Below are 21133 nucleotides of genomic sequence, written 5' to 3' on the forward strand. Positions count from 1 at the left end.
CCATTGTTATTTTTCACAGGGCTAATAGCTGTTGGCAACTACTTTGTGTTATTTTGTTCACATAATTATTCACTGGGCCTGAAATACCCCCAAACGACCATCAGCATCTCAGCTGTGGCCTTGCTCACTGGAGTCACCCCTAGGAAGTGGTTAAAACCTCGAGAACAAAATGGGGAACTTTTCCTGATGAGGTTGATTCAGCCACTAGGAGCAAAACCTGACATAGAGGCTGAGTTCCAGTTCACCCTGAGTTGCCATGACATGGTTGCCCCCAAGTTCCCTGAGTTTTGCCAGGTCTGTCTGTGATCAAAGCTCTTCTTAGAGAAGTGTTTTTGGGAAAGACAGGCTGGCCTGGTCTCCCTTGCTCATGATTGAAATTGAGAGCAGAGCAGAGACCATTGAGCCCCACATGTAAACACCCTCCGGGGATGCCTGTGTGGTTGATTAAGCATCTGCCTTCGGCTCAGGTTGTGATCCCAGGGTCCTGGGATCGAGTCCCGCATCGGGCTCCTTGCTCAGTGAGGAGCCTGCTTCTCCCTCTGCCTGCCGCTCCCCCTGCTTGTACTCTCTCTCTCGTTCTCTCTCTGACAAATAAATAAAATCTTTTAAAAAATAAAATAAAATAAAAAACATCCTCCATGGGTTTGTCTCTTGTTCAGCAGCTCCTCAGACCAGGAGCTGCTAAGAATTCCTATTTCTAGCACTTAGTAGAGCATAGATATTAAAAAGAGAAAACCCAGAGACTAGGACCTGCTCCTTGCTCTGTCAGCTAACAGGCTAGTTGGGGAGAGAGCTCGAACTTCTCCTTCCCCTTCATCTCATGACTCCGTACTTCTTGGCGTTGGAGTGCAGGGCCGAAGAGGGCTGAGGAGGGTGAGGGCCGTGAGGTGCAGTGATGGGCACGGTAAGACTGCAGGATGGAAGGAGGGCCTCATGCTTAACCAGAGACTTGGGAATAGCTGCACAATTTCTGTTTGTGTGAAAAAGAAACTTAGGAAGTGTTTTGAGTCTTAAAAATTTTTTTTATAAATAGAAGGAAGAAAGAATTTTCCCTTGGTAAGCTTCTGAGGACTATATTCCAAGGCTCTTGAGGAGGGAGTAGGAAGGAATTTAATTTCCCGCTGGAAGGAGTTACATGCTGCAGGGAGGGATGGTGGCTCTCACTGTTGACACTGTACAGACTGGAAGAGTACTCTCAGGTGGGCTTTGGAGAGAGTTCAGAAGTCCTGGCAAGTGTTTCAGAGGCCTTATGGCAAATCACTCACTTTTACTTGGACGTGGGTTTCCGTGTAGTGTCTTAATCCAAGAGTCCTTCTATATATGGGATTGTACAGTTGACTGCCTATACAATCTCTGCTCCTCTGAGTGGTGGTGACCGCTGAGCTACCACCAGCTGCCTACTAGATGCGGGATGTCCGCAGCTCTGGCTTCAGTCTCCTTGGCTATAAATGGAGATCATAATTGCAGCCTCCATAAGGTTTGGGGAGGATTAAATGAGATAATGCCGAGGAAGTACTCAGCCCCCTGAATGACACAGTGATTCCATGATCAGTGGTTACTTTTTTATATAAACGTTTTATTTTGGAAAATTTTTAGATTTACAGGGAAGTTGCAATGACAGTAGAGAGCTCCCATATACTCCTCACCCTTTTATACTCTGTTACCGCTCATCTGTAACAGCTTTCCCCATTAACATCTTACATAATGGTGGTACATTTATCAAGAGTAAGAAACCAACTTTGATACATGACTATTAACTAAACTCAAGATTTTATTTGGATTTTATTGGTTTTCGTAGCAGTGTCCTTTTTCTGTTCCTAATCCAATTCAGGCAACTACATTGCATTTAGACTTACTTTGATTAGGCTTCTCCTGTTGGTCTGTAGGTCCCTGAGATTAGCAGCAGCGTCCTCTCTCATCTCAAACACAGAACAGTCACGCACGTGGCCAGGCACAACCGAAGTCTGGGTATGCGATCAATTACTTTGCCCTAAAAACATCTTGCCTAAAATCTCTGTGCTTTAGGGATACCATTAGGGCCCGAGGTGGCCCCAGCAGTCCTCATTGTGCCACCAAGCCTCAGCCTCCCAGCCTTATGGAGGATGGAGCCTAGGGCATTTGCAAAGAGAATCTTCTGGGCTTTGGGCACAGGGATAGCGGGGAGAGGCCACAAAGTCTTTGCATTGAGCCCATGGCTGGAAGGGGTCACCTTCTGGCTTTCCAAGGCTCCCAAGCCAGCTGGGGCTTCCCAGCCAGCCTTGGCTTTCCCTCCCATCCCAAGCCAGCACAGGATCCAGTGTACTCTGCAGAACAGGCCCTGTGGTGGGATCCCCCAGGGCCACAGCTTTTATTGAAAGCTGATTCCTTGGAGCATAGGCCTTGGCCCTCAGAGCCCTGCTAGGAAGTCCCACGGTAGAGGTTTAGAAAGAGCTTTGCTCAATTTCCTGTCAGGGCCTGTGGTGGTGGAGAGAGGAAGGTGATGACCCAGAGGGCTTAAGGCCTGCATGGTGTCTTCCGGCCTTCAGCTAGACCCTTCCTTTCTGGCTTTAGGCTTTGAGGAGGCTTCTGAGGGCTCTAAGCGATGTTTACCTCAGCGGGGCTCTCCATTCCTGGGTCCGTAGCCCCCTTATTAGTGCAGAACCTGGGGGGAGAGTTTGACATGAAGATCCTTAGCCTTTGTTCGGCTTGGAGAGGACACGTCCTTGTCGTCCTCTTTCTGAATGGGGCTGTCGGGGCTGCCGCTCAGGCCTGGCCTTCTGCTGTGGCACCATGCTGCAACGTGAGCAGTTTCGGGGCCTGTGGCGTGGAGTTGTGCCTCAGACGCCAGACACACTGAGTCTCAGAGCCCTCGCGTCAGGCAGCCAGCCTGCCCGGCGCTGGGGGATGGCTGACGACCAAGAATGTGCACTTAACACACATTCCTTCTCCAAACTCTAAGTGCTTAATCGTTTGAAACCTCAAATCAGTTTGTTCTGTTAAAAACTAGAACCACATGCCTGCAGAGGCCGTGTGCTGATGGGCTCAGATTTTTCACACATGAAATGGGAATGCCGGGCTGTGGAAGCAGGAGCCCTGCGCTCCAGCCTTGCATACACCACTAAGCACCCTGTGAGCTTGGGCAGGTTCCTTTGCCTCCACTTGAAAAACAAGGACACCGGGATCTTTAAGGGCCTACCAGCTCTGCAGGGTTATGATTCTTGGGGGTCGGATACTCTGAAGTTGACTGGTTTATAGGAAAGTTTGTTTGAAATCCACGAGGGCCTATGATTGCTTATAAATGTTTAAGATGTATTTTTTTTAGTAAGTCTAAACACAAGCAAAAATGGCAAGAACGTAAACAGTCCTTAGATCCTTTCTGCTGGGGCCTACGGATGAGGACCGCAGTAGGCACGGGGAGGCAGGGAAGGGCCAAGGAGCGGCGAGGTGGTCTTCCGGGGCCATTGCACTCGTGGCCTGGGGGACTCGCTTGTAGCTGCCCAGAGCTGGCGCATACCAGCCGCCGGGGACACCTCCTTCTCTGCTGCTTGTGGTAAGAGTTTTTCAGGTCTCTCCCAGAAACAAGGGCTTAAAGCCTCCAGCCCTGACCTCACAGCTCTCCTCCGAGAGGACCCTGCGGACTCTCTGTTGCACACTCCCAGCTTTGAATTCTGGTTGGAGCCAAACAACTGGGTATAATGTCCCCAGCTCATTTATGGGAAAATGGAACAGAGGCAGTGGGGGACACACTCTGGCCTGCAACTGGCCCTCATTCAGCAGGGGGGTCTGACAGTCAGAGCATTTGCGGGAGCCACTAGGTGGGGGCCTTCGGGTTTCTGGGATGAAATTGCTTTGGGACAGAGAAGGAGTTCTGTGGCTAACAACATGAATTAGAAAGAAATTGCTGTAAATGATCAATATAGTGTCAATTAGCCTGGGAACTCCTCATGAGAGGGATGTTGAGTCCAAGGGCTTCATTTTTCCAACCATGGATGTCTCTTGAATGTCCGGGAGGTACCAGAGCCTGGGCTGGCACCCGACTTGATGGAGCCTGGATCCTGGCAGGACAGAAAGAGCATCAGCCAGTGAACCACAGATGAGGAAGTGGTGACAAGTGGCAAACAGGGGGCCTTCTCTGTGGAGGTGACTTTACTCGGAGACTTGAAGGGTTAGAAGGAGCCAGTGTGCAGTGGGTGGAGGGCACAGTATCCCTGGCAGAGCCCACAGTACAGGCTAAGGCTGTCAAGCTAGAAAGGGCTGGTCTGAGCGGGGTTTGAATGGGAAGGGGGACGGGCCTCAAAGATGCATGGGTAGGATTTGCTTGGCTGTGGTCCTGAGGAGAGGGTGGCTTTGGAGCAGGATGGCTATGGGGGCAGGATGAAAAGAGGACTGTTCCTGTGTACCCATCAGCGTCGTAGGAGTGGACAAGCTTTGTCCACTGGACTAAGTGGGATACGTATGCAGCTTAAATGCCAGACTCTTGACTTAGAGGCTGAAAATCACGGCTCCCCGGGGACTCATTCAAACAGAGTGAATTAATAGAGACTTTCCCACCTCCACCCACTTCCCCTGCCAGTCATTGTCAGGGGGCCATTCTCATCTTTTGTCCTTTTCTTGCCATTACTCACATTTCCCCGGCATATGCCCATTTACATTTCCTGTAGTCCCATTGTTCCTGCTGGCCCATAATTGCTTGAGGAGAGAGTAGGCAGGAGTGCTTCCTGAAGTGTCCTCTGCTTGCCTTCAGGGGTCAGAGAAGGAACCAGAGTGGGAAGAGGAACTTGACCATGACACAGAGCCATGTACTTGATCCAACCCCAGGAAGTAGGGCATACTGAGCAGGAAAAGCACGTGGGTGGATCAGAGGCAGGACAGGAGAGAGTAGTGGTTGTGGCAGGAGGACGTGAGGGTGCTGTACCCCTGCTTGGACACCTCCCTCCCTGCAAAACCTCCTGGTCTTTGAGGCCCATTTCCAGTGTCAGCAAATCTGTGAAGCTTTACCTGACTCCCTAGACCTTATTGGGGCCTTTAGCCCCTGGATTTATGAGTTCCTATGTCACCAGGGTTCTGTGACCCACACACTGGAGACCCTTGCTACTCAAAGTATGGGCCATAGGTTGGCAGCTTTGGCATCACTTGAAGTTGTTGGAAGTGTAGATTACCCGGGCCTTCCCTAAAACTTCTGAATCAGGATCTGCCTTTCAAGAAGTCCCAAGGTGATTCCTTTGCTCATTAGACATTGGGGAGCAGGGCCATAGACCTTCAGTAGCTGCTGCCCTGCCCACTCTTCCTCATCTGGGAGTGGGACTCTGCTCTCCTAGGTGGGATGGTGAGCAACTAGGGACAGAGCCCTAGCATCCCTCTTGAAGCCAAGCTGAGGAGGATAATGGCCATCCAGATAGGGACTCAGTACTCGTTGGATCTGACTTTTTGGGAGAGGTGAGGAGCAAACCAAATAGAGCAGGAAAGGAGGGGAAAAGAGCATTTATGAGCAGTTCATCCAAGGTCTCAAGAACCTTGGAGAAGGCTGTGTATCAATCTAGGATTGTTCATTGTCCAAGACATTTTTCACTTAGGGAGCCCTGAATGGAGATGTTTATGAAATCAAGGCCACAACTTGGAGACATTGCAAGATCGAGAACGCAGTGACCGCTCTTCCTTTACACAAAGTCCTAGAGATCCCAGAGGGCTGTTTGCTTCTCCATTTCTCTTTCTAAAAGCCTGACTTATAAAAGGCAAAGGTTGAAGAGACCAAAATTGTGTCCACCACCAAGATAAGTCAAGGACTGCCCCTTCTTTCCCCTCCTGTTTCCATCACCATACTCCAAGCTCTCTCAGTCATGAGGATAGAGGGACTTTGCTGGCACCCAGGAGGTCAGAGCTGTGGTGAGAGCAATAGAGGGTGATGCTTCCTTTACATGGGGAGGAAGGAGCCTCCAGACACTAAGTGACTTCTTGGAATCAGCTGAGGCTACTGTCCCTGGGAAGGAAGATTTTAGGGCAAACGATGACCCTGAGGATAAAGTGTGGTCACATGCTGATGGAGTGGAACAGGAAAACTCTCTCAAAGTCATTGACTGTTATTAAGTACCTACTGTTAGCCTGGCCCTGGCCAGCTTTTGGGGAAATGAGAGAAGATGCTCAGTTCAATGTCAGGCTCACAGAAGTTGCTTTTTGTAAGGGTGGTTTGCTTAGACTTGAACAGAACTGAGAACACTCAGCCAGCCCCTACCCTTGGGTTGAGCTGATCATCTTACTGGGGTGGCAGAAGCTTACCTTCTGCCTCCTACAGGCAGCCTTTCCTGATTACTCTGGCCCTAACTCCTAATGAAGTTATATCTGCTCCGATTATACATAGAATAATGCACTGCCATGTGTTGGTCTGCTTCCTGCCATTCTCTCTGACCCCATCTCCTAGCATAGCACCCCCCACCCCATACCAGTTGTCAATTTATTGCCTTTCAGCTCCAAACTCATCTTTATCTGCCTGCTCCATGATAATGGAAATGGGCTTTGTAAATATTTCTCCTTTGTCAGCTGGCATGATTCTAAGCCTTGTCAATAGAGGACATTGAGGGACACTGGAGAAAGAAGGAGTTTCCACTCTCTGGTTCTCATTTACCAGACTCCTGCAGAGCTTGCTTTGTCCAGTGCTCAGGTTCTGAGAGCACGTGGCTTCTGCTGTGTTAGGCTCCTGCAGGGCACGCCTTTCTCTAGTGCCTGACTCCTACACATTGAGCTCCTGCAATGCCCAGTGGCTAGCAGCTTCTACCAGCAGCTTCTTTGGCAGTTTCCCAGTGGAATGCCACCAGCCAGATATCTCCTTGTGAGTGGCCTTCTCCAGGACTCTCTCATGTGGCTTTACAGTGAGTTCTGAACTATGGCACTTCCCTTTGGACACCTTCTCCTAACATCTCAGAGGACAAATTCCTGGCAAGTCGCAACGGTGAGGCATCTTTTGGCTTTTGTGCCATCCAGTGAGCTATGGCTGTGTCCTCTCTGAGGTCAGAATCCCAGTCCTTTGGTCAGGGAGGAGTCTCTTCCTTGGGCACGAGGGCCCTATCTTACTTAGTTCTAGGGGTAGAGGCTGCTCCTGTATTTACTATTCCTGTGTTCTTTAGAGTTCTCAATAACTCTTTCTACCCAAGTCCCCATTCATCTCCTATTAATGTAATCTAATTTTCTATTAATAATTCTTTATATTAAATTTTTCCATTTCCATGTGGTTTCTGTGTCCTGATTGGACCCTATGGCAGAACTTTGAGCAATACATTTATCTGTCCACTTGTGAAATGAGAGATGGCCAGAAGTATGGATCTACATAGATTTATGGGCACTTACTAATGGTTTGGCTGGATGATCAGGGACTTGGAAGGAACATGACTGGAAGATTAGTGGCAAGAAAGTCTGGGGGAAAGAGGTGTTAGATGGACCTCTCTCAGAATGGGCACAAACTGTGAAGATATTTGTGTCCCATTTGGATACCCAAAGGACATCCAGTACAGAGAAGGTTAGTCATCACGTGGACAAAATTACATACTCCGTAGACATCAGGCAACCTCTTTCCCCAGCCACTCCAGTGCTTGCTCAGTGGGCCCATTAACAAAGGAGCCATGGGGGCAGGCATGGAGGCTATGCAGGAGCTTAGTGGCATGGGTGCTTATACTGCTGTTAGGTGCCTAGTCTGCCTAGCAAGAGCTAGGCCTCTGCCTAGAGACCAACACTGAGCTCTTTACACCATTCCCTGGGGTAAGTAGCCAGCCACCTAGTGGCAGGTTGATTACATTGGACCTCTTTTGTCATGAAGGAGGCAGGTATTTGTCATCATTGGAATTAGACATATTTTCTAGGTATGGATCTGCACATAGCTTGTCTGTAGCACCACCATCCATGATTCATAGAATGATTTGTCTACCACCATGGCATTCACCATAGCATTGCTTCCGATCAGCAGTCCATTTCTTAGCAAAGGAGGTGTAGAAGGGATAATGCCCATTCCATGGAATTACGTGGTCTTACCCCATTCACTGGACATGGCTGGGCTAATTGGAAGGTTCAGTGACTTACTGAAGACTCAGTTGTGGTACCTTTTGTGAAATAACTTCCTGAATGGGTGGGGTTCTGTCTTATAGGATGTAGCATATGCTTTGTATCAAAATCATAATATGGTGCTGTCTCCCCAAGAGTCAGAATGCATGGGGCCAGGAATCAAGGGATCTAAATGGGAGTTGCATCTATTACTATTATGCCCAATGATCCATACACAGAATTTTTGCTTCCTGTTCAGGTGTCCTTGAGCTCTGCTGGTTTGTAGGTTTATTCTCCCAGGCAGAGAGTGCATCACATGGGCTGTGATTCCATGAAGTGGGAAGATGAGACCTTGCTGCTTTGGGCTCCTTATGCCCCTGAATCAACAAAAAGGAGTTGGTCTACTGGCTGGAGTGATTGACCCTGAGTACCAAGAGATGATGGGTTGTAGCTACACAATGGAGGAAAGGAAGACAGTTTCTAGAACCCATGGGATTCTCTGGGGCACCTCCTAGTAGTTCCATGCCTGGCAGCAGAGGTTAATAGAAAACTACAGCAACCAAAATATTGGCAGGGTGACTAAGGACTCTTTAGGAATTAAGGTGTCAGTCATGCCATCAAGTAAAGAATCCAGCCAGCTGAGATCTGACTGAGAGCATGGGAGGAGCACAGAATGGTTAGTGGAAGAAGGAAGCCATAGATAGCAGTTATGACAGTGTGAGAAATTCTTCACTTGGAAAGAAGATAGCCTTACCATAGTAGGTGGAACGAGGATAGCATTATTTCACTGTTACCTAAAAGTTCAAATGAGTGTCCAAGTGCCCACATGGAAACTGAGTAGCCAAAGGAATGAACTATGCTAGTTTATCCAGTTTATTGCTTCTTAGCTCCAAATCCACCCCCCTTTGCTGACTCTGTCAGAATGGAGGTGGGCATGGGCTTTGCAAATGGTTCTTCTTTGCCAGCTGACACATTGTTCCATGTGTGATCAGTAGGGAAGCCTGAGGGGACATGGGAGGGAGGAGGAAGAGACTTTCTCTTCCCGGTTCCAGTGTGTCTCACTCGTCAGGCTGAAGGGTACACTTTCTCCAGTGCTCAGTCCCTGCGGAGGTTGGCTTCTGGACCTGCTAGTTCCTGGAAGTGTGCCACAGCCAAAAGTGACCAGCAGCTGACATCTCCTTCTAGCATCTTTTCTGGTAGCATCTGGAGTAGTGAAAATGTTTCCAGCCAGGCAGCTCTCTGTGAGCAGTCTTTGTGACATCCTCCTGGGGAACTCTGGGGACAGTTCCGAGGTATGCCACCTCCCTGTGCGAAAGCCCCATAAGCACATATATTGAATAAATTGGAAGGAAGAGAGGTTTAAAATCCCACCATTATGAGTGAAATGGAATGAAGGATTTATTTTAGGGAGGAAGAGTGAATGCAAGGGTGGGAGCTGTTGAAAAAGTCAGTGGAAAGCTATCTTTTCTGTGTCTCATGGTGGGTCTGAAGTTGCTCAAAGTCACAGAACTGGCAGCTGGGAAGAAAGCTGGACATGAAGTGGGGAGAACAAGGGCAAATGAACCTTGTGTGTGATGGTTAATTTTACATGTCCACTTGGTGATGCTACAGTAGCCAGTTAGTCAGACACTAATCTAGATGTGGTTAGCATCTATGATCACTTGGCTATAAGTAAAGGAGATGACCCTTAATAATGTGGGTGGGCCTCATCCAATCAGTTGAAGGCCACAAGAGCAAAAATGGAGGTTTCCCAGAGAAGAAGAAATTCTGCCTCAAGACTGCAGCAGCCAGTCCTGTCTGAGTTTCCAATTTCCCCACATAGACTGGGAGCTCGGCCCGCCCCACTCCTGCGCATATTCCTAGCAACTCTGAGCACAAGGCTTGGCCCAGAATGGATGCTCGATAAATATTTCCTGTCTGGAAACGACAACCATCTGTCGGAGTCGGTGTGAACAGAGCTCTGCCTTGGGGCAGGGGCGGAAGCTGAGGGACGGAGGAGGGCCTTTCCTGTCCTTAGATCCTATGACAGGGAGTGGGAAGCTCTCCAGATTGAGAAGAGGTTGTTGGGAGACAAAGTGGGAAGGCAATCTGAGATCTATAAAGTAAAAATGAAAATTTAGGAGGAGTGCTGGAAGAGAAGCAACTTCGGGGAGAGATTTGAAACTTCAGCTTTGCTGGAGTGCTTGCTGCAGGTGAGGACTTGTGTTGGCTGTTGTGAGGGGTCAGGCGCTTTCTTCGGGCTTCACATATATTAATCCCTAGCACCCTCACAGCCACCCCACAAGATAAATTCTATGTGATTCTCAACTCACAGATGGGAAAAGGGAGGGACAAAGAGGGTAAGGTAGCTGGAGAAGGAGTCACTTTGCCCCGCGGGTGCTGCTTCTCCAGGGATGCCCCCTCAGGCAAAGGGAAATGGCCCCTTTGTCTATCATGTCTGATTCCAGCACAGGCCTCCACTTGTTTTTTCTGGAGTTTGCCAAGAAAATCCCAAAGGCTGAGTGAGTCTCCTATCCTCTCTGGGGCCCATGGTATGCTCTGCATCAGCCCTGGTGGTCTTCAGCATGGGGACAGATTTCTCTGCAAATCTTTTCACTCAGACTGCAGAGCTGGCTTTGTGGCCACATGTGCAATTCATAAAGTTTGCATTTTCCACAGGACTTGGTTTCCAGAGCATTTTGGCCTGAGCACTATGGGCTTTCAAGAATTTCAGCCGAGAAATGCTGTCCACAGATTGCTCAGCTACATACATCCTTCCCACGGCTGTGAAGTTTGGCACGAGCGTTGTATTATTGCTCCGGGATCGGATTTAGAGTTTCATTTTATTAATATTCTTTTCTGCAAGGATTTAGAAGGGGGAGGGGATCTGGACCAACACTGGTTTCTCCAGGTTCATCTTTACTCCCCTCTGACGCCTACCTACGTTTGGCCTCTTTCTGTCCATTTTTTACCCCGTTTGCCATGTTGGCTCATGTCTTCTGTATCTTGAGGGCTGGTTTTTGTGCAGTGCATGGAAATAGAGTGTGATTATGTTTATAGCCTATAAATTTGAAAACTTACTATAAATTTAAAACCGCCATACTAGCTGGATTTAAGAGTTATGTTTACATTAATTTTTTTTTTTTCTAAATCAAAATAATCTTGACTTCAGGGCCAGAGCCTGGTGTTACAAGATTTGACTTTGGTCACCATGGGGCTCCTACCCTGGGCTGTGCTCTTCGGCCATGTTGGCCAGTATCCTCGGGGAGTGTGTGCTGGTCCACAGTCTACACCAGCCATCTTGTCCACGCATTTAAGGTCTGTAGCAGACAGCGTTGCTACTTCTGTGCCCAGTTTGGGCATCAGATTTTTGCTGAGGCTGAGAGCACTGGGTCCTGGGTCCTGCCTCCCCATGTAGCTGCTTCTTCTGGAGGTCTGCTGTCTTCCTGCCATGCTCCCAGGACACTAGATCTTGCCAGTCATAGAACCCCTGGCCCACCATCTTATTCAACCCCTCTGTTATGGGTTGTATTGTATCTCCTCCAAAATAGATATGTTGGAATCTAGTGCCCCAGCAAGTAACCTCATTTGGAAATAGGGTCATTGTAGATGTAATTAGCTAAGATGAGGTTATTTTGCAGTAGGATGGGCCCTAGTCCTGACATCCTTACAAGAAGAAAGTAAGAGACATGGAGACACACGGGGAGACAGTCATGTGACAACAAAGACAAAGACAGGGATTGGAATTATGCGGCTACCAGCCAGGCATTTACCATTCCCAACCAACCACCAGAATTGAGAAAGAGGCAAAGCATGATTTCCCTACCGATTTCAGAGGTAGCGTGGTCCTGCTGACACCTTGATTTCAGACATCTGGCCTCCAGGACAGTGAGACAATACATCTCTGTTTCAAGCCACCCAGTCTGTGGTACTTTGTTATAGCAGCCCTAGGAAAGTAATGTATCCTCTGTCTCAGGGGCAGCTACTTTCCTGTCCCTCAGACACATGTCTGCACCCCATCCTCTGGGAGAGTCCAGCACAGCCCCTCCTCACTGGGCGTTCGCACTCATTTTGGTGGTGGATGCCCTTTTCAGAGGGTGAGTGTTGCAAAGGTGATGTTGAGACCAGCCACGCTGACCAATCCTATTATTTTTTTCTATCACTCTTTAGTTCTAAGCAAAGCTGCATCACATGAGCATGTGACCATGGCTGGTACAAGTTTGGAACCAACATCCGAACACGTGGATTTTCCTTTCCGTTAGCTCTTACACTATGGAGACCAAGCTGAGACCCTGGCTTGATCAGAGACGTTTCTCCGAATGGTGATGAAGCAAGGCCTCCCTGTGGGAAATGTCAGATTTGTGAAAGTCAGTGTTTGTGAAATGCAAACTCTTTCATCACAGCTTTATGGCACATGGCAGCCATGATCGAGCATGAGCTATAGGATAAAGGAAACCACTAGTCAGCTTCCCTGTCGTTTGAGTGTACAGAGAATAGTGTTGCGGTGTGATTTCCTCCAGCCTTGGGCTCTGTGGGTGCTCAGTGTGTAGCTCTGAGTTTTTGTCTTTCTCTCGTTGGTGCTCTTTCCAAAAAGTCTCAGCCTTGAATTTCTCATCTCAAACCTCTCAACTACCTTGGGCATTAGGGCTCCATGCCTGGTTGCCACCTGTGGTCTTTAGTTACTTGGTTCTCACCCAAGCCTTGGAGAGGGATGGCTTTCAGACCACCTTTGGCCTGTGTGGACTTAGCCCTGGACTGTGTGTCTTTTCCTGCTCCATGAACTGGGGTTAACATGGGGAGCCCACAAGCTGAGAAGAGATGAGATCCTAGGGCTCTGGAAAAAGAGAGGAATTTCTCCAGAATGGCCAATGGGCCATATAAGTTCTGGTCAAAGAGTGAAGCCACAAGCAAGAGAAGTAGGACTGAGCCTCAGCTCTAAGATGCAGTCTTAGACTGCTAGTCCCCCAAGTATCTATGAGTAGATATTATGTCCCAGGGCTCATGTGCTGGGAAGAGTGATGAAGTAACCAAATTGAAAGCCCTCCCCTCCTGCGTTTACATTGAAGTAGACTGTGATAAGAGAACAAGCAGGAAGACAAAGCAGGAGGTCCTACGCTGGAAGGATTCGAAACAAAATGGGAGGTGGAGTGCTCTGGGTGAAGACAAGTGGGTCAAGACAGAGGCTGCACAATGCCTAGTGCTGGTGGCATGTTTTCATGGACTACTGGCATCAGGCCACTGGGGTGGAATTCAGGTCTCCCATTAAACCTGGATGGTGGGTGTGGCAGATCTCTTCGGGAGCAAATCAAATGGTTTTCTGCGTATTTTCAGTGTGAAGGGGTTGGAATTAATATAATCTTCAGCTGAATAGCATTCTCCAATGAGATGAGGTTTGAGGAAAAGAGGAGACATATACATAGAAAGAGAAGGGGTGGAAAGAAGAAGGCTGATACTGGTATCCTGACTGCCATTCCACAAAGACCACAGTCCCCAGGCAGAGGCAGAGCCAGGCCTCTCCCTGGGTCACTGGGCAATGACCACCCACACAAAGGCCTGTCTTTTCAGTTGCCACCCAATGTGAGAGCCATGTGGTGTCTTCCTGGGACACACGTGCAGGTTTCTGTGATGGGGTGTCTGCGACAATCTGGGTGCTGGCTTCTGGCAGTGGTCAGCACGGGAAACATCCATCACAGACTAGTGTGCAAAGTGACCGGAGGTGGCAGTCCCCTAGGGGGCTCTTGATTTTCATTTTACAGAGTTCTCTGCAGCCTGGCAGGCCCTACTGTGCTGTGAAGAGCTGCTGGCTGAGTCTGGTCTGGACTCTAGAAAAGAGTGTCAACAATGCCTACTAGCCGGCTTCTGCCACAAGTGGCCAGCAACCAGTTGGAGGGTGTGTCAGCCTGATGAACCACCCACCAGGGAGGTCCTCTCTTCACCTTAGAGCTTTCCAGCCTTTTACAAAAATGCCCAATTCACATGACCTGAGCCAACCATCGGCTTCAGTCAGAAGTATGAGGTACACAACACACGTCTCTCTCTCTCTCTCTCACACACACACACACACAAGAGCTTTGGGGTTCACCATTGGGCTGGGTGTTTTTGCAGACTGTTAATTGACATAACTCTATCTGTGCTGGTCTAACAACCAACCCCTGCTAAGACATTCTGTGAAGAGCAGGATTCCGGTTTGGCTCTTTGCTCTTAAAAGTTGACTCTAGGGCGCCTGGGTGGCTCAGTCGGTTAAGCGACTGCCTTCGGCTCAGGTCATGATCCCGGGGTCCTGGGATCGAGTCCCGCGTCGGGCTCCCCGCTCTGCAGGGAGCCTGCTTCTCCCTCTCCCTCTCCCACTCCCCCTGCTTGTGCTCCCTCTCTCGCTGTGTCTCTCTGTCAAATAAATAATAAAAATAAAATCTTTAAAAAAAAAAAAGTTGACTCTAGCCCAGGGGATGCTCTTCTTGTTCTGCCGCAAGCCAGGTGTGGTTTCCCCACTTTGGAGCCCTCCTATTTTGTTCTTTTCCATCAATACTGCTTTATGAGGTTATTTCCATCTAAATGACTAACAGGTTGCATTTGTGGGAAGCACACACACACGTGGGTGTGTGTGTGTGTGTGTTCACGTACGCACGCGCGCGCTATAAGCTGGGATTCTGGAACTACGGAGAATTAAGTGTTGAAGCACAATGGTTTTGGTAAATAGCTGCACTTTGGTTTTTTTTGTTTTTTTTTTTTTTAAGAATTTATTTATTTTCAAGAGAGAGAATGAGAGACAGAGAGCATGAGAGGGAGGAGGGTCAGAGGGAGAAGCAGACTCCCTGCCGAGCAGGGAGCCCGATGTGGGACTCGATCCAGGGACTCCAGGATCATGACCTGAGCCGAAGGCAGTCGCTTAACCAACTGAGCCACCCAGGCGCCCAATAGCTGCACTTTGGACTTGGTCCCTCATGCCCCCTCCCCAGGCCTTTAATTGTGCCTATTTTAATCAGAACGCGCTTCTGGTCCCTATGTGTAAAATTTAACTTTGGCTTCTTCAGCAGGGCCTTAAGCTTGGCAATTTTAGTTATGGAGAAGGCTTTTTTTTTTCTTTAATTAAAACCCTTTTGAGACTCACATGCAGTTGTAAGAAATAATACAGAGAGATCCTCTGCACACTTACCATAGTTTCCCCCAGGGATAACGTCTTGCGAAACCATAGTAAAATATCACAACCAGAGTACTGACAGTGATACAGTCGAAATACAGAAGAGCTCCATCATTGCAGTGACCCCCACCTCCCACTCCCGTTAAACTGCATCCCAATCCCTGGCAACTAGTATTCTCTCTGATTCCGTAATTTTTAAAGACGTGTTTTTTTACCGAGCTAGTCTTGGTGAAATTGACTTTATTCCTCACAGCACCCTAAGGCCTCTGCCATCGGGCTAGATAGGAAGTTAGGGAGGCTGTAATCTCTGCTGTTTACGCAGTCAGCATTGTGCTGTGGTGACTAATTGTGTAGGCTCTACGGGCAGAATCCTGCCAATAGGAGCTATTAGCCTGATGACCTAAGACAAGTTGCTTAACCTTTGTCTGCAAAATGGGGATGATAATAATAGGACTCAGAGGGAATTAATAGATCCAAGTAAGTAAGGAGAGTGCCTCTCAAGCTTTAATGTCATACAAATCACCTGGGTCCTATTGTGCCTGAGAGTCAGCATTTTTAACAAGCTCCCAGGTAATGCTGATTATTGCTGGTTCTCAGACCACACTCTGTGGCCAGGACTCAGAAGAGTACCTGATACAGAGTAAGCACTCAAGAATCATTGGTTTTTCTAGCCTTAGTGTGAAGCTGTGTGGGATAGAAGCTGGTACGGTGAGCCTAAGCTTCAAGGTTCAGAGAGTGGAATGCCCCTAGCTTTGCCAGTCCCAGGGCTGGACTGGAGCCCGAGTGTGAGGCTGATGATTGGCCTTAACAGAAATGGGTGAGAGAGTGTAGAAGTGCCCCTGACCCTGAGTCCCGATCCCCGTGCTCTTTCCTATGGGAAGAGACGTGGCCCAGGAGTCACTTTTCTCTTCCTGGCTTCTCCTGCCTCCAGAAATGCAGCTCCTGTAGGCTGCTCCCTTCTTCACCTGGGCAGGCAGATGGGGGATGAGAGAAGCAAGCCCACCAGTGCCTAAGCGACTGTAAGCAGCTCTAAATTGCCCAAGGTTGACTTGCCCTTCATACATCAGGGGCAATAATGTGCCCTGGGAGGAGCCCTGCAGTGTGTCCTCCTGGGGTCTCTGTGCCCCAGGTGGCCATGGCTACCAGACCTGGGCTGGCAACCTTAGGCAAAGTGAGCAAGACTGGGACTTCTTCTGTCCGAGACAAGTTGGAATGCCATCATCCAGGCGTTAAATCCCACCAGTGAGTTCTAACAATGCAAACAGCACACAAGCAAAGCAAGTTAAAACTGCCACCCTCCTTTCCTTCTGTCGGCCCATAGTCTCTTAAGGAGTAAGCACTGTCAAGCCATTGTGTGTGTCTTCCCAGTACTGTTTCTATGGGTGCACAGATATATTAATCTAGAAACAGTAATGACTCATCTCTACACGTTGTCTCACAACTTCACCTTGCTCTTGTTACTTCAAAATAAATCCTGACCCTTGTTTGCATATCAACACACATGGAGACCTGCCTCATTCTCCCTAACAGCTACGTCCAACAGGATAGATATACCATAGGGCAATCAGATCATGCTCTAGTGATGAACATTTCATTTGTCTCTAAATCTTTAACTTCATAACTTGCAGTGAACATTCTCTAGGACAGGTGCCTGCGCAAAAGGTAGGTGCCTTTGTGTGTTTGATAGGTGGTACCCTTGCAAAAGATCATACCCGCCACCATATACCTTCCACTTACAGCGTATACGTGTCCACTCAACGCATCCCGGCGATGGCAGGGTATTGCCAAGCCTTTCCATCGCTGTCATTTTTCAAGGCGAAAGACACTGTCTTGTGCTTATTTACAGTTGCTTGTCTGGATTCACTAGGAAGGAAGAGCATCCATCCCTTTTGATGTCGACTTCCCCTCTGCAGCTCATGAAATCCAGTTTCCAGCAGCCCCCTGGCCACCAGCTCAGCCCCCACTGAGCTCTCCACTGAGGAGGCACCATCAAGGGCTTCACTGGAGGAGGTAAGCAGTATTTATTTGTTTAATGTAAAGACTTTGTGCAGAAGCAGTTGCTAAGGCCTCCAGAGGGCTTTCAGCTCATGTTGGAAGAAAGAAGAAAGCTTCTGTATGACACCAGACTCTGTGTCCTGGTGCCTGTTAACCATCATTCTGTGTCTGTAATAGTACGGCTCCAGCCAGACCGCCTGTGTCCACCAAGAGGCGTTCAGAGACCCACGCAGTCCTGAGGCAGTGTGGTGTGGCCAGTGGGATGAGCCCTGGGCTGGGGGCCACCAGACCCACAGTGAAATACCAGCTCTCGCTGTGGAGGGCACAGGTGACATTCCCCCAGCTCTCCTCATCTGTGCCATCTGGTAGCTTTGGATGCACCTCATCCCGTCCTTAGGCCTCATAGCACCATTGGCCTCTGTGGTACTGATTTTACTAGCTGTTCCCCTGGCCGCTATGGCCGTTCTTCTCCTTTGTCCTTGAAAAGTCCTTGTCTGGGTGTCCTCCAGGTCCCTCTCTATACATTCAGTTCCTCCCAAGAACACCCACTGGGGTAGCTTCAGTGGATCCCCACCCAGCCAGCTTTCAAGTTGGGCTACTTACAATTACTCAGATAATTAGGTACTTTCTGGTCTCTGCACATAGAGATCAGGGTTTTTCAACCTCAGCATTCCTGACATTTTGAGATAGATAATTCTTTGTGGTGGGGAGCTCTCCTGTGTTTAGGAGCATCCCTGGCCTCTTCCCATAGTATCACCTCCCCAGTCATGACAATGAAAAATGTCTTCAGACGCTGCCGAATACCTGATGTTTCCCTGAAAGACAAAATGACCCCCTGTTGAGAACCACTGATTGAGAGCTATATTGTTTCATCTGCATGGATAGCCTTCTCCCATATCTCCCCACCTGCAGTTTGTAATTTGGTGATAAATTTGAAAAAGCGAATTATAGAAATATGCATTGTGATTGTTACATATGCAAGTGAATAAGGACTAGAATAGAATATGCAAATATGAACTTAGTTATGTAAGCTGTGTTTCCTTGGGCTACTCTTGTGGAGGGTTAAAAATGTGGCTGCTTTTTATAGAACCAACCAGCACTTGGGTATCTCTCACTTCCACTTGTTATTGTAGGATTTTGGCCCCAGAAATTCCAGGGAATACTCAGTCTCCCATGGTTCCCCAAATGAATCTCATGACAGACAAGTGGCCTCTCCCTTGGAATCCACCCCAGCCTCAGACACTTGTAGGGCTAGGAGATGCCCATACACAAAGCACCTACCAAGCACTGAGGTCCTCCACCAGGCATACTGATCCTGGAGGCTCTGTGTCTGGGGGAACACTCATGGTAACATGGTCTCTTCATATTCTCTGCAAAGCTGTGGATATGTAATTTTAATGAAACTGCTCTTTGCTGCTTAGACAGGTGTTTATGGAAGGAAGGCTGGGCTGGGACTCAATCCAAGGGACAGATAAAATGACAGACTCATCGTTCTGACCACCTTGGCTTTGTTAGTGATCCAGCGTGTCATGCCTGATGTACTCCCAAAAGGCTCTTGGTGGCCTGCCCCGTAGCTCTCTGGGCATGCCCACACATGTCTGAATCCCAGTGGTGGGCATGGACCAATCTGGAATGGATACTCCACTGCAGTGGACAGTGGGATTATGAATGACTTGTTTTGACATAAACAAATCTTGTTATTACATTTTTAAATACTCTGGTTATTATATTTTTAAAAATATCTGATCCACCCTCAAGTCCTGCCTCCACAACTTCTGAGCTTCCTTCCACTTGACCTCTCCTCTCCCAATGTGACGGAATGTCGGCTCTCGTGCTCCTTCACGGTCCTGCAATTTGACCCTCTCACAGGACATTCAGTGGGCTCTACTCTGCAGTATAAGTATTTGGGTACGTTTCTATTCCTCTCTACTGTGTATACCCCTTGAAGACACGGAGTGCCTTAAACCCGCTGTGGGTGCTATCACTGCTTGGTGAAACTCCAGCTATATGCCTGGGCCCCATGAGTACCTGACCTTCATCATGGGCCATGACCTGGCGAGAGAGACGGACTGCAGGTGACACGAGGTCCTTCCATTGAACAGCCAGGACATGGAGATCTTGGACCTGCTTTGCCACCAGTTCATTGGGACCACAGTCAGCTCTCATAACTCCCCTATCTCAGTGTCCCATCCATAAAACAGAGGAAACAGCCCTTACCCCTGGGATCGGGCAAGACTCTACTTAAGTGCATTGGACCACTGAGAGGAAACTTCTCCATTTATTCAAGGGCTATTTTCAGTAATCTGTGCATTTTAGACCAGGAAATAATGGTGTGGTTTTTCAGTAAAATACCCCAGTGATCGCCTGTCTTTAGATATCTTTCACATAAAGAGCTTATGTTCAGGAAGAACTCAGCAGGTTGGAAGTGAGGATTGGAATCCAATTCCAATCACTCCTGGCCTAGATCCCTCTGTTCCTCGGATGTTTTCCTGTGGTTGTGGGGAACTTCTAAAGCACGGACCAACTTAGAGCCATGGTTGAAATCTGGGCCATTACTCTAGGACATGAGGGCTCTGGCCGGCTCCGATTTCTCATAGAAGCCTGTTGTTGAGGAGATAAGAGAGGGACAGTTCCTCGGGGCAGGAACCTTCCTCATTCAGGAGCCCAGCTGTGAGTTGTGAGTGACCTGGGGATTGTAAGTGCTGCTTATCAGGGGAAGGAAAGCTGTCCTCTCCGGGCCCCACTTTGCTGGTTTTGGAGGAGCGAGGGCACAGAGGGTGTTGACCCCAGTGCGGAGAGGAAGGAGTTGGGTGGGAAGTGTAGCTGTAACAAAGTCCTGCTCATCCACAATTACGGGAATGAGTTTACCATGAGTGGGTTTCCCAGAAAACAGAGTATCAGCCCCGTGAGCAGAGTTTGAAAAAGTATAATCAATCATCTGGGAAGGAAATCTTTCTAATGGGTGTCACACCTTGTCTGGCTCCTTGAAGGGAGTACGTGGAACGGCATTTTGCTTCTGCTTTATTTTGGCCCGTGCCTTGCTCCTGAGCTTCAGCTGGTCTCATGTGTTCTGAAACACGTCCCATGCTTTTCCATGTGAGCCTTAGCACGCTTGTCACGCGTCTACACACTGTGCCTCTGCAGCTCTGTTTTCCTAAAAGTACTCTTCCTGGTGTCTGGCACACACGGAGAGTGCCAAATGAATGTCTTTGAAGGAAGGCTCAGTCATAAAAACCCCTGCTGTTTTCGAGTTGTGTCCAGTCGGCGCTTTAGAAACAGTAACGTCCTCAAGGCATCCAGGAGGGGAGTTTTGTTTGTTGTTTCACTCACTGTCCAACATTTCATGACCTCCTCCTCTGTCCCAACACGATGCCAGTGTCAGAGGCATAAAGACAAATCAGACCTGGCTCCTTCCCTCAAGGAGCTCTGATCTAAAATTAATATAAAGAAAATGGACTCAATAAGATGTGGCACGTGCTCGGCTGAGGTGTGTCCCGCATACCATGCAGCGAAGAGAGGCATTTTTAAAGTTCTCTCGTATTTCCATCATTCTGCTCTCTTTTCACTGTCACTTTTTTTTTTTTTTAAGATTTTATTTATTTATTTGACAGAGAGAGACACAGCGAGAGAGGGAACACAAGCAGGGGGAGTGGGAGAGGGAGAAGCAGGCTTCCCGCGGAGCGGGGAGCCCGATGCGGGGCTCGATCCCAGGACCCTGGGATCATGACCCGAGCCGAAGGCAGACGCTTAACCAACTGAGCCACCCAGGTGTCCCCCCCCAAAAAAAAACCTTTAAGATTCATTCATTTTTTTTTTAAAGATTTTATTTATTTATTACACAGAGAGAGACACAGCGAGAGAGGGAACACAAGCAGGGGGAGTGGGAGAGGGAGAAGCAGGCTTCCCGTCGAGCAGGGAGCCCGATGCGGGGCTCGATCCCAGGACCCTGGGATCATGACCCGAGCCGAAGGCCGACGCTTAACGACTGAGCCACCCAGGGCCCCCCTCACTGTCGTT

Source organism: Mirounga angustirostris, unplaced genomic scaffold (assembly GCF_029215605.1).
Source record: "Mirounga angustirostris isolate CCGP_5_RB_7025 unplaced genomic scaffold, mMirAng1.0.hap1 SCAF_7, whole genome shotgun sequence".
Lineage (NCBI taxonomy): Eukaryota > Metazoa > Chordata > Mammalia > Carnivora > Phocidae > Mirounga > Mirounga angustirostris.